This window comes from Paramisgurnus dabryanus, chromosome 2, assembly GCF_030506205.2.
Source record: "Paramisgurnus dabryanus chromosome 2, PD_genome_1.1, whole genome shotgun sequence".
NCBI classification, from domain to species: Eukaryota; Metazoa; Chordata; class Actinopteri; order Cypriniformes; family Cobitidae; genus Paramisgurnus; species Paramisgurnus dabryanus.
Window position 1 is genome coordinate 48,787,376 of NC_133338.1, and position 12,634 is coordinate 48,800,009.

The window sequence follows — 12,634 nt, forward strand, 5'->3', positions numbered from 1 at the left end:
CAGACCCGTGCCAGACACAAATTCACGGACGAGCATTTCATTTTTTCAGGGGGGCACATATTATGAGATCAACCTCACTGCAATGCATAATATAATTAATGTATTAAATGGACAAAAATGAGGAAGAACTGACATACCTCTCCATTAATGTAATACAATGTAAAGATTGGACCTATTCTACTGAGCAGTCTAAACAATTCGCAGGGCTCGACATCAACGCTTGTTCGCATATCAGGGACAAGTGGATTTTTTTAAAGGCCAGGGTTGCCTTAATTTTTAGTGGTTGCGCAAACAACCAAATACTTCCGCAATCACTATCTACAAACCAATCAAATACGTTTACATATATACATATAGCTTGTATGATAAGTTGTGCCCACAGGATCATAAATACCTTGGTTACTCTTTTTTGGATGTTAAAAATGAAGTTGCATAATATTTAAATAGTTGCATAAACTTCTTAAGCAGCTCTCTCTATACATTTCTTAACATCTTCTTGTGTCCAGGTAAAGAGTTAAAGTTGCTTATCCTGCATCTTAACTGTGTGCTATCTGCTGTGTCAAATCAACCCCGTTGTTAAGTTACCTGTCGCGGGCATTTTGGACCATCATCAGAACAGACTTCAGTCAGCACTTCTCAAGAGGATATATTAAAGTTTTCTTTTTTTTGTGAAATAAATGTTTATAAATGTATTTTATTGTGATTAAGTTAACTGTGATAAATGTATTTTATCTGCAATAAAATAACAACATAAAATTAAGATAAAATAAAAATTATTTTAAACCATTTATGAACTAAAATTAACCCAATGTTTTAATAAAAATTAAACCATCACCAGCGCGTGTTCTGTCCTATATTTACCCAGCCGTTTGGCTAAAAACAACCCAATTTGTTTTTTTTAACCCAATGCTTTTTTTTAGAGTGTATATTAGGGACCTGTCTGCAAAATGTAATCCTTCCAAACGACACACTTTTTTAAATAACAGCCCTAGCAAACTATTTTTTCACTGGCTGACAGGAGTTGGTATGAATAGGCAACTAAAACATGCTTTGACTACTCTTGACAGACATGTGTTTGTGTAGAGAGCTGGTTACAAGAGCACAAAGCTCTTTTATTTGAAGCAACAGTGCATTCAAATGAAGATTCTGTCATTATTGACTCACTCTCATGTCATTTCAGACCCATGGGCTGTTATTTTTAGTGCTATTTTGTCCTTATTTGAGCTTGAAAGCCTCTGGTCACTATATTGTGATTGTATGAGCAATTCCAGCATTGTAGATGAGACATTTGCAGTCAAAACTTAAAATATAAATTTTCAAAGAATCCATTTACCAATATATTAAAGCATCTGTGTATATTTTAAAGGGCACATAGGTTGCACGCCGAAAACATTAGAGAACCACTGATGTAAGAAATCAATATGGTTAAAAACTTTGTGTAAAAACTTTACTTTTCAGGGATGACATTTGCATTGAATTCCCATGTGCAAATTCATCCTTCAACACAATTAATTTCTTCAAAAAATAGAATTTTTCAAATTGCCATGGTTTTCTACGTCACAAACATGAACGTGAATCAGGCTGTCCGAGCAAAAGATATGTATGCCGCAAGGACTCAGCGCAGCATTGCTGCTTCAGCTCTACGTCTGTAATGCAAACATGTGCTGATCACACATTCAATTTAAATGATTACCCTATTAATATCAGCATGAAACATTGTGAAACCATCAACTACACGTCTGGAACTGCCACCTGCAGCATCTATGTACTTACATTCAAACTATTTTATGGCATACATATGCTGTTTTGATGCTCAAAGATGAGTTTTAAGGAACAAATGCAGTTCACAGAAGATGTTTGCCAGGTCCCACAGCATCAAGTACTGTTTCAAACATTGCATGTGTAATTATGCAGATTACTAACAAAATTGTTAGCAATAACCCTCTATCAAAATGCAGTGTTTCCCACAGATCTGAAATTTACTTGTGGTGGTAGCTGGTAAAAAGGGCGATCATTATTATCCACCGACAAAAAATGGTCTACTATACATGTAACAAAGAACTAATAATGTGTGACACAACACAATACTTTGATTTATAAAACATTCATATTAATTTCACATTATAGTTCATTAATCTAACCACCCCAAACTTTTTTTGCCATAAACAAAGCTGACACTGTTTGTCAAAGCACCACGAAAAAACTTTATGTTTTTGCACTGATATATGAAGCAATTTGATGACCCCTTTTATCAAACTCTATTATATACAATACTATGTACAGTATATTAATAGACAGTGCAGGTCTATAGATTATAAATGTGACTGATGTTATAATGTTAATAACTTCTATATAGGCACTTTTACTGCTTCTGCTTTCTATTTCTCTTTTGCCAATTAAAAAAAGCTTAATCCACTAATTATTTCAGATTTAAAAGTCTACTTGCTGTCCCGATGACAGACTTTACATTACAGCTTTGCGTTTTTTATATCCTGAGTCAGCTAGAGCTTTGCTCATTCAGTATTAGCACTGCTTTTTGCTACAATCTCTGTGCTAACTGAGAGTAACTGTAAGATTAAAAAATGGGATAAAGAAAATGAAGCGGCGCGTGGTCGTGACAAGAGCCAGTTGCTATCGCCATAGAAACCGGAGGCACGCTAAAACAGCACTCGAGCTTTAGCGCGGTAGCGCTCACGGCCGTTCTCCGATCGACTCGGGTTTTACACACAATATTAATCAGACTTGGGACCCGAAGTAATGAACTAGGACCGACCCGGACTCATCTGACCATTTAAAATATAAACCCGGAACCGTACGGGTCCCGCGTCCTCAGTGAAGAAAGACCTCTAATGGTAAAACTCTGCTCAAGTTCAGAAACATGAAAGGATACAATGTGACACTGAGGTTGCTTCGCGTCGCGCCCAATTCATTGAGAAACAGAGAGCACGTGAACGGACACTCATCCGGAGAGACACAACGTGCTTGCACGCAAAATGAAGCCAACTTAGATGCTATAAACACATATGCACATAAGCATATGCGACCATTTTGGTCGCAGTGTGTTCCCTGGCTGCTCCGTATGTGCTGCTGCAGTTGATCCAGTTTGCCGCGCTGGATGATGAGTTTATGACGCGTGCATCATCTTCACGGTCACCCGACCCCCACCTCTCTCTCGCGCTCTCTCTCTCTCGCGCTCTATCTTTCGCTCTCGCGCTCTATCTTTCGCTCTCTCTCTCTCTCTCTCTCTCTCTCTCTCTCTCTCTCTCTCTCTCTCTCTCTCTCTCTCTCTCTCTCCAAAACACGGGTCATCCAGTCGAGTTCAGAAAATACGGAAATTCGTAAAGTGATTTTTTTTTACCTGGGCGGGTCGCAATTTACCTGGGCGCAGCGCCCAAGTAGAGCCTATGTATGGGAAACACTGAAATGTAACAACTTGCTAGTAAACACTTGACATCATTAAAGAAAGAAAATCAATAATTTCAACCAATAGCCAAACAGTCATGTAGACATGTTTAAACTGCCACTGAAGGTAATGCAGCCTTAAATCTCTCCTCTAAATAATGCAGTCATTTAAAGACGTGTTAGGACATACTGAGGTTCTCTCAAGGGTGAACTTAAAAAGCTTACTTAAACTAAGAGCCCAAGGTTTTATCAGGGGAGTTGTGCTCCCCAGTTAAATGTGAAATGAAATGGGTATTGGGATGCTAATGTCATTTGAAGTTGACTAACATAAACTGTGTCTTTTCTTATTTTAACCTGGTCTATTGTTCAGTATAATAAGGTCTTTCCTGTATGAGACCATGACACTATCAAAACCCCCCTAGAGGATCCATAGAAGATGCATTGAGTCAATGAAGGTCATGAGATGACCTAAACACTGACATTAGACACAGTAAAATGGTCACTCATTCTGTACACCCATTTGTAAATTTGCAAAGGTAAGCAACATAAAAAGATTTTATGTGTGAGGATTGGAAGACATTAATGTTTTCCTCACAATTACAGATCTGTAATTTGGACTATTCAGTACAATCAAAAAAAGTCTTACTGCTAAAAGTGGCTGTTTTAAAAGCGTTTATATTGAGACCCAAACTGATTTTTTTTACTACTGGTTGCACACTAGACTCATCATACAAAATTATGTAGTGGTTTCAGACTCAGGAAGATGTTAGTCCGTATAATTGCACATTAGCATTTATTGCAGGGGAAAATGAAATATTAAACAGCTGCTCTGAAATACAAATCCATGAACAATTTAGCCCCAGGGATCTTTGTGTGCAAGGCAGAACAAGCCTGGGTTAAATTAACCACATTAATCTCAAATACTGCCCACAAACTCAAGAAAAAAACAACCTTAAGAGGCCAACTCCAAAACTGCTGAATGTTGTTCTGCATGTTGTTTTATATGCTGGTCAACAGTTTGAGATGATCCTCTGCCTGGTGCTCCAACAAGTTCTTGACTAGATTAAACAGCAACTTAACAGGTCAACTAATTTCACCAAAAACCATGATGATCATACAGATTAATCAGGACAAACTCCAGCAAAGGCTAGAAACTATGCTAGTAGTGGTCTACCAGCAAAAAAATATTTTATAGTTTTTTCATAAAGGTGGAATAATCCTTTAAAAAATAAACTTTGAAGAATTAATGAAACTAACATTTGAAAGACTAACCGGGTAATGTCTAATTTTTTTAATAAATTCTGATTGATTTTCCAGCCCCAGCTGGCTAGAGATGCATCTTTTTTGGACACTGTGGAGTCAGTAGGTTGAAATGCCACATTTGTGATGTGCAGCCTGCGCTTTGAACATTCATTTACATCAGAAATGCAAAGTAAAGAGGGCAGACATCAAATACACGCACATCAATTGAAGTTCGGATTTTGTTTGTTTGTGCACGTTATCTAGAAATTCAAATGCAACTGCCTGCCACACAGAAAGTGTTTGTACCTATTGAAACTAGTAGCACAATGCAGATTTATTTCTCACATGAAAGCCTGACAGATAAATCATACACAAAGTAATAGAAATAGACTAGTGGGATAATAAAAAATAAATAAATTGCTAAGGCAAACATCACACTAAGTTTTGTAAGTGAAGTGTCAAAATAATACAAGTATACTGTGTGCAATAGATATGTTTTCTGTTTGCATAATTAATCAACACCCCAACAAGCAATAGTGCGCATAAAAAACGTCCAATAGCGTTTAAACACAGCCCAGACGTCTAGGCTAAAACAAGGCTAAATTTAGGCTGTCAGTGAAAATTTAAAGGGGACATTTCATAAGACTTTTTTTTTAGATGTAAAATAAATATTTGGTGTCCCCAGAATACATGTTGTGTTTAACTCAAAATACCATAGTATCCCCTTCTGACATCACAAGGGGAGCTAAATTTCAATGACCTATTTTTTTCACATGCTTGCAGAGAATGGTTTACTGGTGTAAGAAAATTTCCTAAATAAGATAGCACCTCCCCAAAGGACACTGCATGGGGGCAAAGTGAGTGCGCGAGAAAAGCCTCTCTCCACGATTCACAGTGGACTTCCCACTGAGACACATTTGGGTTTCAAAGACACACCTTTAGGGTGTCATACATTTGTATTCTTTTCTCTAAAAGCAAACTGTATATGAAATGCTACATGCACAAAGAATCTAAAATCTGTATCTTATTTATTTTCTATTGAAATGTCTCATCGCAAGTGGTTACAATGGTCTCATATAACAACAGAATTCAATGTTAAAGTATATGTGAAACTTCATTCAATGTTGATAGACACCTCCCATTCTGAGCATAAACCAATCACCCACTGTATACAGATTAAGGACAGCCTTTAGTTTTTACAACAACCAATCAGTACAAAATTCCTATATGCTTTGTTCTCTGGTTATTTAAGGAGATGTGTAGAAGATTTAGGCGGGACTTTCAATATCGAGAAATGCACCCCCATGATGCTGTCCTGGCACAGCATCATGTATTGTTATTTTACTTTGAGGAATCTGTAACCAGATCTTCATCTCATTACCAGGTATGCAATGGGTTTTCGTTTGATTTTCGTATTCGAATTGGAATGTAAATTGGCTTCTGAATTATGTTTTCTTACCTGGTAAATAAATTGTTACATTTGAATTCATTCTATCTTCTCTGTTTCATTAACTATTCTAAGTTACTACAGGTATTACGAGATCCTTTATCACCATAAATCTACGACCGGGGTATAAATTCATGCTAATTGTCTATACCTATGAACTTAGAGGTTCAGCCATTACTTTACTATATGTGGACTATCAGATGATAAGTCAGGACCTCTGATCAGTATCTCTACTATAATTATAGTTTTGAGTTCTGTATTAAGTTGGATATAGTTGGCTGGGTTGCATAATATTTTCTAATGATAATTAAGGGCACGCCAGCATGGGGCAGTTGCTTCAACCATTTCCTCTGGTTACACGGATAGACTAATTATTTAACCCTAACTAAGTTGTGGGTAATTGTAATGATTATTCGAGGAATATATAAGTCAGGACCTCTGGTGCGGTTAAGTTTAGTTATTTAACCCTAACTAAGTTGAGGGTAATTGTAATGATTATTCGAGGGCTATATAAGTCAGGACCTCTGGTGTGGTTGAGTTTATGTTTCAGAACCCGCACAACGGCCGGTGTGGGCTGATATGATATTGGTAATCGAATGAATGGGTCCAATGTTAACATGAGTAAATAGAATGGTCAAATGTTTATCCAAATTCCAAAATTACATCAATTTGATTCATATTACAATACGTTTCATATCTTTGGAGTCAGATATTAAGTTGCGTAATGTTAAAACCGAAAGCACCGGAAAAGACCGAATGCGCTATAAACCGGCCATGCCGTTTGGATTCCGTCGTTGGGCCAAACGGATGGATGGGGTCATATTTGGACTCCTTACAAAGTGGTGATTCCCGGGACGTGATATTCAACCAGTGAGAAAATCTTATCAAAATGTACAAAGTACGACTGATTCGATCCCTGGAGAATAAGAGTCTTTTCATGGAGCTAAAGGTTTGAACTTCTTCTATTTCTTCAGCTGATGTGGTAAGTCAATCTTTTCTTTGCCTTTTAAAAATGTTTAAGGGAATGTTTTAAACATCCCACATTTATGAAATAGGTTGTAAATATACCTAATGTTAGACTGGAAATCAAATCCGGTGGGGCCTTTAAGAATGAAATGAAACCACATTATCAAAAAATGCTGTGTAACGTTATATGAAGAATGAATTGCTTTGCTCTGTTAAGATCTTTTGTTTACGTGCCTACGGACAACAAAAGATCGTCTTTCATTGGAGTTAAATCATCCAAAATTTGTTCTGATTCTCAAACAAGGAAAACATCTAGAATCTAAATTTAAATCACCAAATTCTACACAATTGTTTTTGTTGTGACAGCAAATGCACAACCTAGAAAAGATAGCTAACAAACTTTAACAATTAAAAAATGATGTTGGATGATTTAAACTAATGCAATTAATGTGTTTGCATGTAAAAGGAGGACTTGGACAGTTGAGATGTGATAAGCTTACAGATAGTAAGGTTTTTAGATGCTGCATTTGTATGTAGATGTGATGTTTGACAATCAAGGGTAGCTCTCCGGGGAGTCTACTGTATTCAAGGTTGTGAGTGAGCCTTCTAAAAGATCACTCTGGACTGAATGAGGATGAAATCAGGAAGTCATATTACAATTACAAACTTCTTATTCAATGTATTCCTCCATTGATGAGATACAATTAAACAAAATCTAAAATTGTTGCAGGAAAATATAATGTTGTTCTAGGCCAATAAAACACAAATGGTCTTATCTTTCACTGTGAGAAACCCAACTGAGATTAAAAGGGGCTTACCCCCACTCGGATAACGGGCTATCCATTGTTCCCAAGAGAGAACATTGTTTTTAAGGGAGACACTTGTTTTTAAGAGGAATACATTAGCATGAACCAATGAAAATCTGTGCCTCACACCAGTCTGTCCAGGGCTGACACCTTTTCACATTCAAATATATTGATACAGGAACATCTTGCAAACTAAAAACATCAATCTGGTAATCCTTAAGAGATCAGTAATGAATGTATTTTTAATTAATATTATTTTTAATATAATGTAATCTACATTGTGCTCAAGTTGCAATATACATTATATTATAATGGCCAAACAGGCCTCAGATGGTAAATATTGTGGTGTATTACATGTATGTATACTATATGAAACAACTTACACAGGTCAAACTCACAGAATTGGTTCACTACACAGTGTGTCAAGGAGCGGAGCACGCTGTCACGTGTTGCCATGTTTTAACACTGAAAAATTACATGACACTCGTGATGATAGTGAACCAAATCTCCTTCATTGGAAATCCCTAACCCTTTTTTTAATCCAATACAGAGGTCTATTTTAATCATTTGGTAACTAAACCTATGATAAATGCTGAACACATCAAACAAAAGAGTCCTTTTGGGTCAGAGATCTGAAGCAGTCAAAGGTGTGATGAGCTGATGAATTGCCCACAGGTCTGACTGAACTGAGCAACTTAAAATGAAGCCACTTGAGCTTATGGAAAAGTTCTCCAGCAGAAATGGAGTTTGAATGCTCACAGCAGACAGCAAGGGTTTAGATGCTTTCACAGCTTAAAGTAATATGCTGTCGGACTACACTGCAATAGCAGTAGTCAATAAAAAAAAAAAAACTCTGACCAAAGGATGTAAAGTTAATTTAATCTCTGAAAATAAATTTGCAAAATAATATGACAATGGTACATCTATTCCCTAATGACTGATCACCAAAAGGAGAAATTGTACCGCATGTCTTAATGCAAATTGCATAAAGGGTTAAAAACTAAATTGCTTCTCTGTTTGTCTTTTTATCAGGTTGAAAGCTGTAAATCCTGGCCAGAGATGTCTGGCCACATCAAAGACAGCGAACCCTGCAGAAAAAACAATCTAGAAAACTGAGGATGGGTGCGAAGACATTCAAAGGCCATTTTACACCTCACTACACTATACCATCACGAATAGACATGGCCTCAAAATTTGCAACACTAATTGTTAGAGATAAAATCCACCCATCTTTCAGACAAACACTGACTGTACAGCACACACATTGACTAAAACAATCTCGTAACACATCTGGTATAGACGAAAAGACTATCCAGACATAAACACTACACACCACACAACATATTCCAAACTTAACATTACATTTTAAAATCAACATTCTCCTGTTACACAACAGAGACATCTAATCCAACACAAATTCTAAGTGATATCATTCACACCCATATTAGCAAAACTACAACATTCATAAGAAACTTACATGGCAAAGTCACACTTTGATGATTATGTTTCTAATTGCAATAACAAACTTACTGTCTAAATCTCAAATCAATAATCTGACTGTTGTTGTCATAAGTGAGGACCAGTTGGCGCCCTGATCCTCAACTTATCACTAAATAACAGCACAGACATGGGTCAAGAATCAATCAAACCATTTACTCAACTCCTAATATCAAATGTGACTTAGCCAACAGATCAGAGATCACACACACACCTATACAAATATTTACATATCTCTACACTCACACACCTACCTATACACACAAAAGTGTATGGACTACACATACTCATAAACATGCCTATACACACACATACACATACAGATACATATACACATAGGCACATACCTGCACACATAGAAATCTAACACGAGGTTCTGAACCTTCAATTGTTCTCATGGACTCAACATGTTCTGAACAAATTCTAAGTTAATCTTAGGCCTAGAAGGTGCTTATATTAGAAAATTCAGCGTTCCCTCGAAACATTCATTGTAGATCTGTGTATGGAATGATTACAACACTATGTGCCTATTATTATTATTATTATTATTATTATTATTATATATGGTCTACAAAGCCCATACCAAAATCTATTATAGCAGTATTATACTGTCACTATTATCGATACACCCTATAGTATGCATAACCAAATTTTATTTTACCATATTCCATTTTTTATTTTCACATGACCTAATATATGCATACCTGAATATTATTTTAACACTTTCTGGGTTTTATTATTTTTTTTTTACATTACTCAATATATCCATTCATGAAGGTTATTTTTACATTTTCTGGGCTTTATTTTTCATATAATCTATAATATGCATACTTGAACGTTATTTTAATATTTTCTGGGTTTTATTTTTCATACAATCTGTAATATGCATACTTGAAGATCTTTTAACATTTTCTGGGTTTATTTCCATACGATCTATAATATGCATACCTGAAGATCATTTTAACCATTCCTGGGTTTTATTTTCATACAATCTGTAACATGCATATCTCAAGGTTATTTTAACATTTTATTTTCTGGGTTTTATTTTATAATATGCATACCTCAATGTTATGCCTTGTTGTTTTAACCTGATCTTTTGCATCTTCTTCTTCAATATCCAGAGACCAAGTACATTTAAATTCAACTAAACTCCAAATACAACAGTGGGAAAGAACATTGGTAATTTTATAGATCAGATATATTTGACCTGGTGAGACCGTACCACTTGCACTTCTCACATCAAGGTATTATGTGCTATGTTTTTTATTTATTTTATTTATGGTTTAACCTATGAATCTCTTGATAATGTTGCTGAGTCTATCAGTATTGATCAATGTTCAATCAATGAATGGTCCTTAAGATGTGCAGGTGTTTCACACAGTGATGTATTGTCAATGACATGATCCCCACCTGACGATGTCTGAAATCAGAGGAGATCACCGTTCAGAGGTGACAACTTTCTTCAAAGGGACAGAACGTCTAAAAACAGGTGGTTTTTTCGCAAAAGAATGGGACATTCATTGAACAAAGCACAGAGGCCTTGGTTGACACACTGAACTTGAACACTACGAACACTACAGAGATTGGACACCACCAAGAGCTAACATCTTACTGTATGTTGATCTCATCGGGACTGTTATGTTCTCCGATATGATCAAGCGGCGGAGCTGTAAGAAAATTTCCTAAATAAGATAGCACCTCCCCAAAGGACACTGCATGGGGGCAAAGTGAGTGCGCGAGAAAAGCCTCTCTCCACGATTCACAGTGGACTTCCCACTGAGACACATTTGGGTTTCAAAGACACACCTTTAGGGTGTCATACATTTGTATTCTTTTCTCTAAAAGCAAACTGTATATGAAATGCTACATGCACAAAGAATCTAAAATCTGTATCTTATTTGTTTTCTATTGAAATGTCTCATCGCAAGTGGTTACAATGGTCTCATATAACAACAGAATTCAATGTTAAAGTATATGTGAAACTTCATTCAATGTTGATAGACACCTCCCATTCTGAGCATAAACCAATCACCCACTGTATACAGATTAAGGACAGCCTTTAGTTTTTACAACAACCAATCAGTACAAAATTCCTATATGCTTTGTTCTCTGGTTATTTAAGGAGATGTGTAGAAGATTTAGGCGGGACTTTCAATATCGAGAAATGCACCCCCATGATGCTGTCCTGGCACAGCATCATGTATTGTTATTTTACTTTGAGGAATCTGTAACCAGATCTTCATCTCATTACCAGGTATGCAATGGGTTTTCGTTTGATTTTCGTATTCGAATTGGAATGTAAATTGGCTTCTGAATTATGTTTTCTTACCTGGTAAATAAATTGTTACATTTGAATTCATTCTATCTTCTCTGTTTCATTAACTATTCTAAGTTACTACAGGTATTACGAGATCCTTTATCACCATAAATCTACGACCGGGGTATAAATTCATGCTAATTGTCTATACCTATGAACTTAGAGGTTCAGCCATTACTTTACTATATGTGGACTATCAGATGATAAGTCAGGACCTCTGATCAGTATCTCTACTATAATTATAGTTTTGAGTTCTGTATTAAGTTGGATATAGTTGGCTGGGTTGCATAATATTTTCTAATGATAATTAAGGGCACGCCAGCATGGGGCAGTTGCTTCAACCATTTCCTCTGGTTACACGGATAGACTAATTATTTAACCCTAACTAAGTTGTGGGTAATTGTAATGATTATTCGAGGAATATATAAGTCAGGACCTCTGGTGCGGTTAAGTTTAGTTATTTAACCCTAACTAAGTTGAGGGTAATTGTAATGATTATTCGAGGGCTATATAAGTCAGGACCTCTGGTGTGGTTGAGTTTATGTTTCAGAACCCGCACAACGGCCGGTGTGGGCTGATATGATATTGGTAATCGAATGAATGGGTCCAATGTTAACATGAGTAAATAGAATGGTCAAATGTTTATCCAAATTCCAAAATTACATCAATTTGATTCATATTACAATACGTTTCATATCTTTGGAGTCAGATATTAAGTTGCGTAATGTTAAAACCGAAAGCACCGGAAAAGACCGAATGCGCTATAAACCGGCCATGCCGTTTGGATTCCGTCGTTGGGCCAAACGGATGGATGGGGTCATATTTGGACTCCTTACACTGGCTTGATCTTTTTCACATTTTCTAGGTTGATAGAAACACTGGGGACCCAATTATAGCACTTAAACATGGCAAAAGTCAGATTTTCATGATATGTCCCCTTTAATACATGTCTAACCA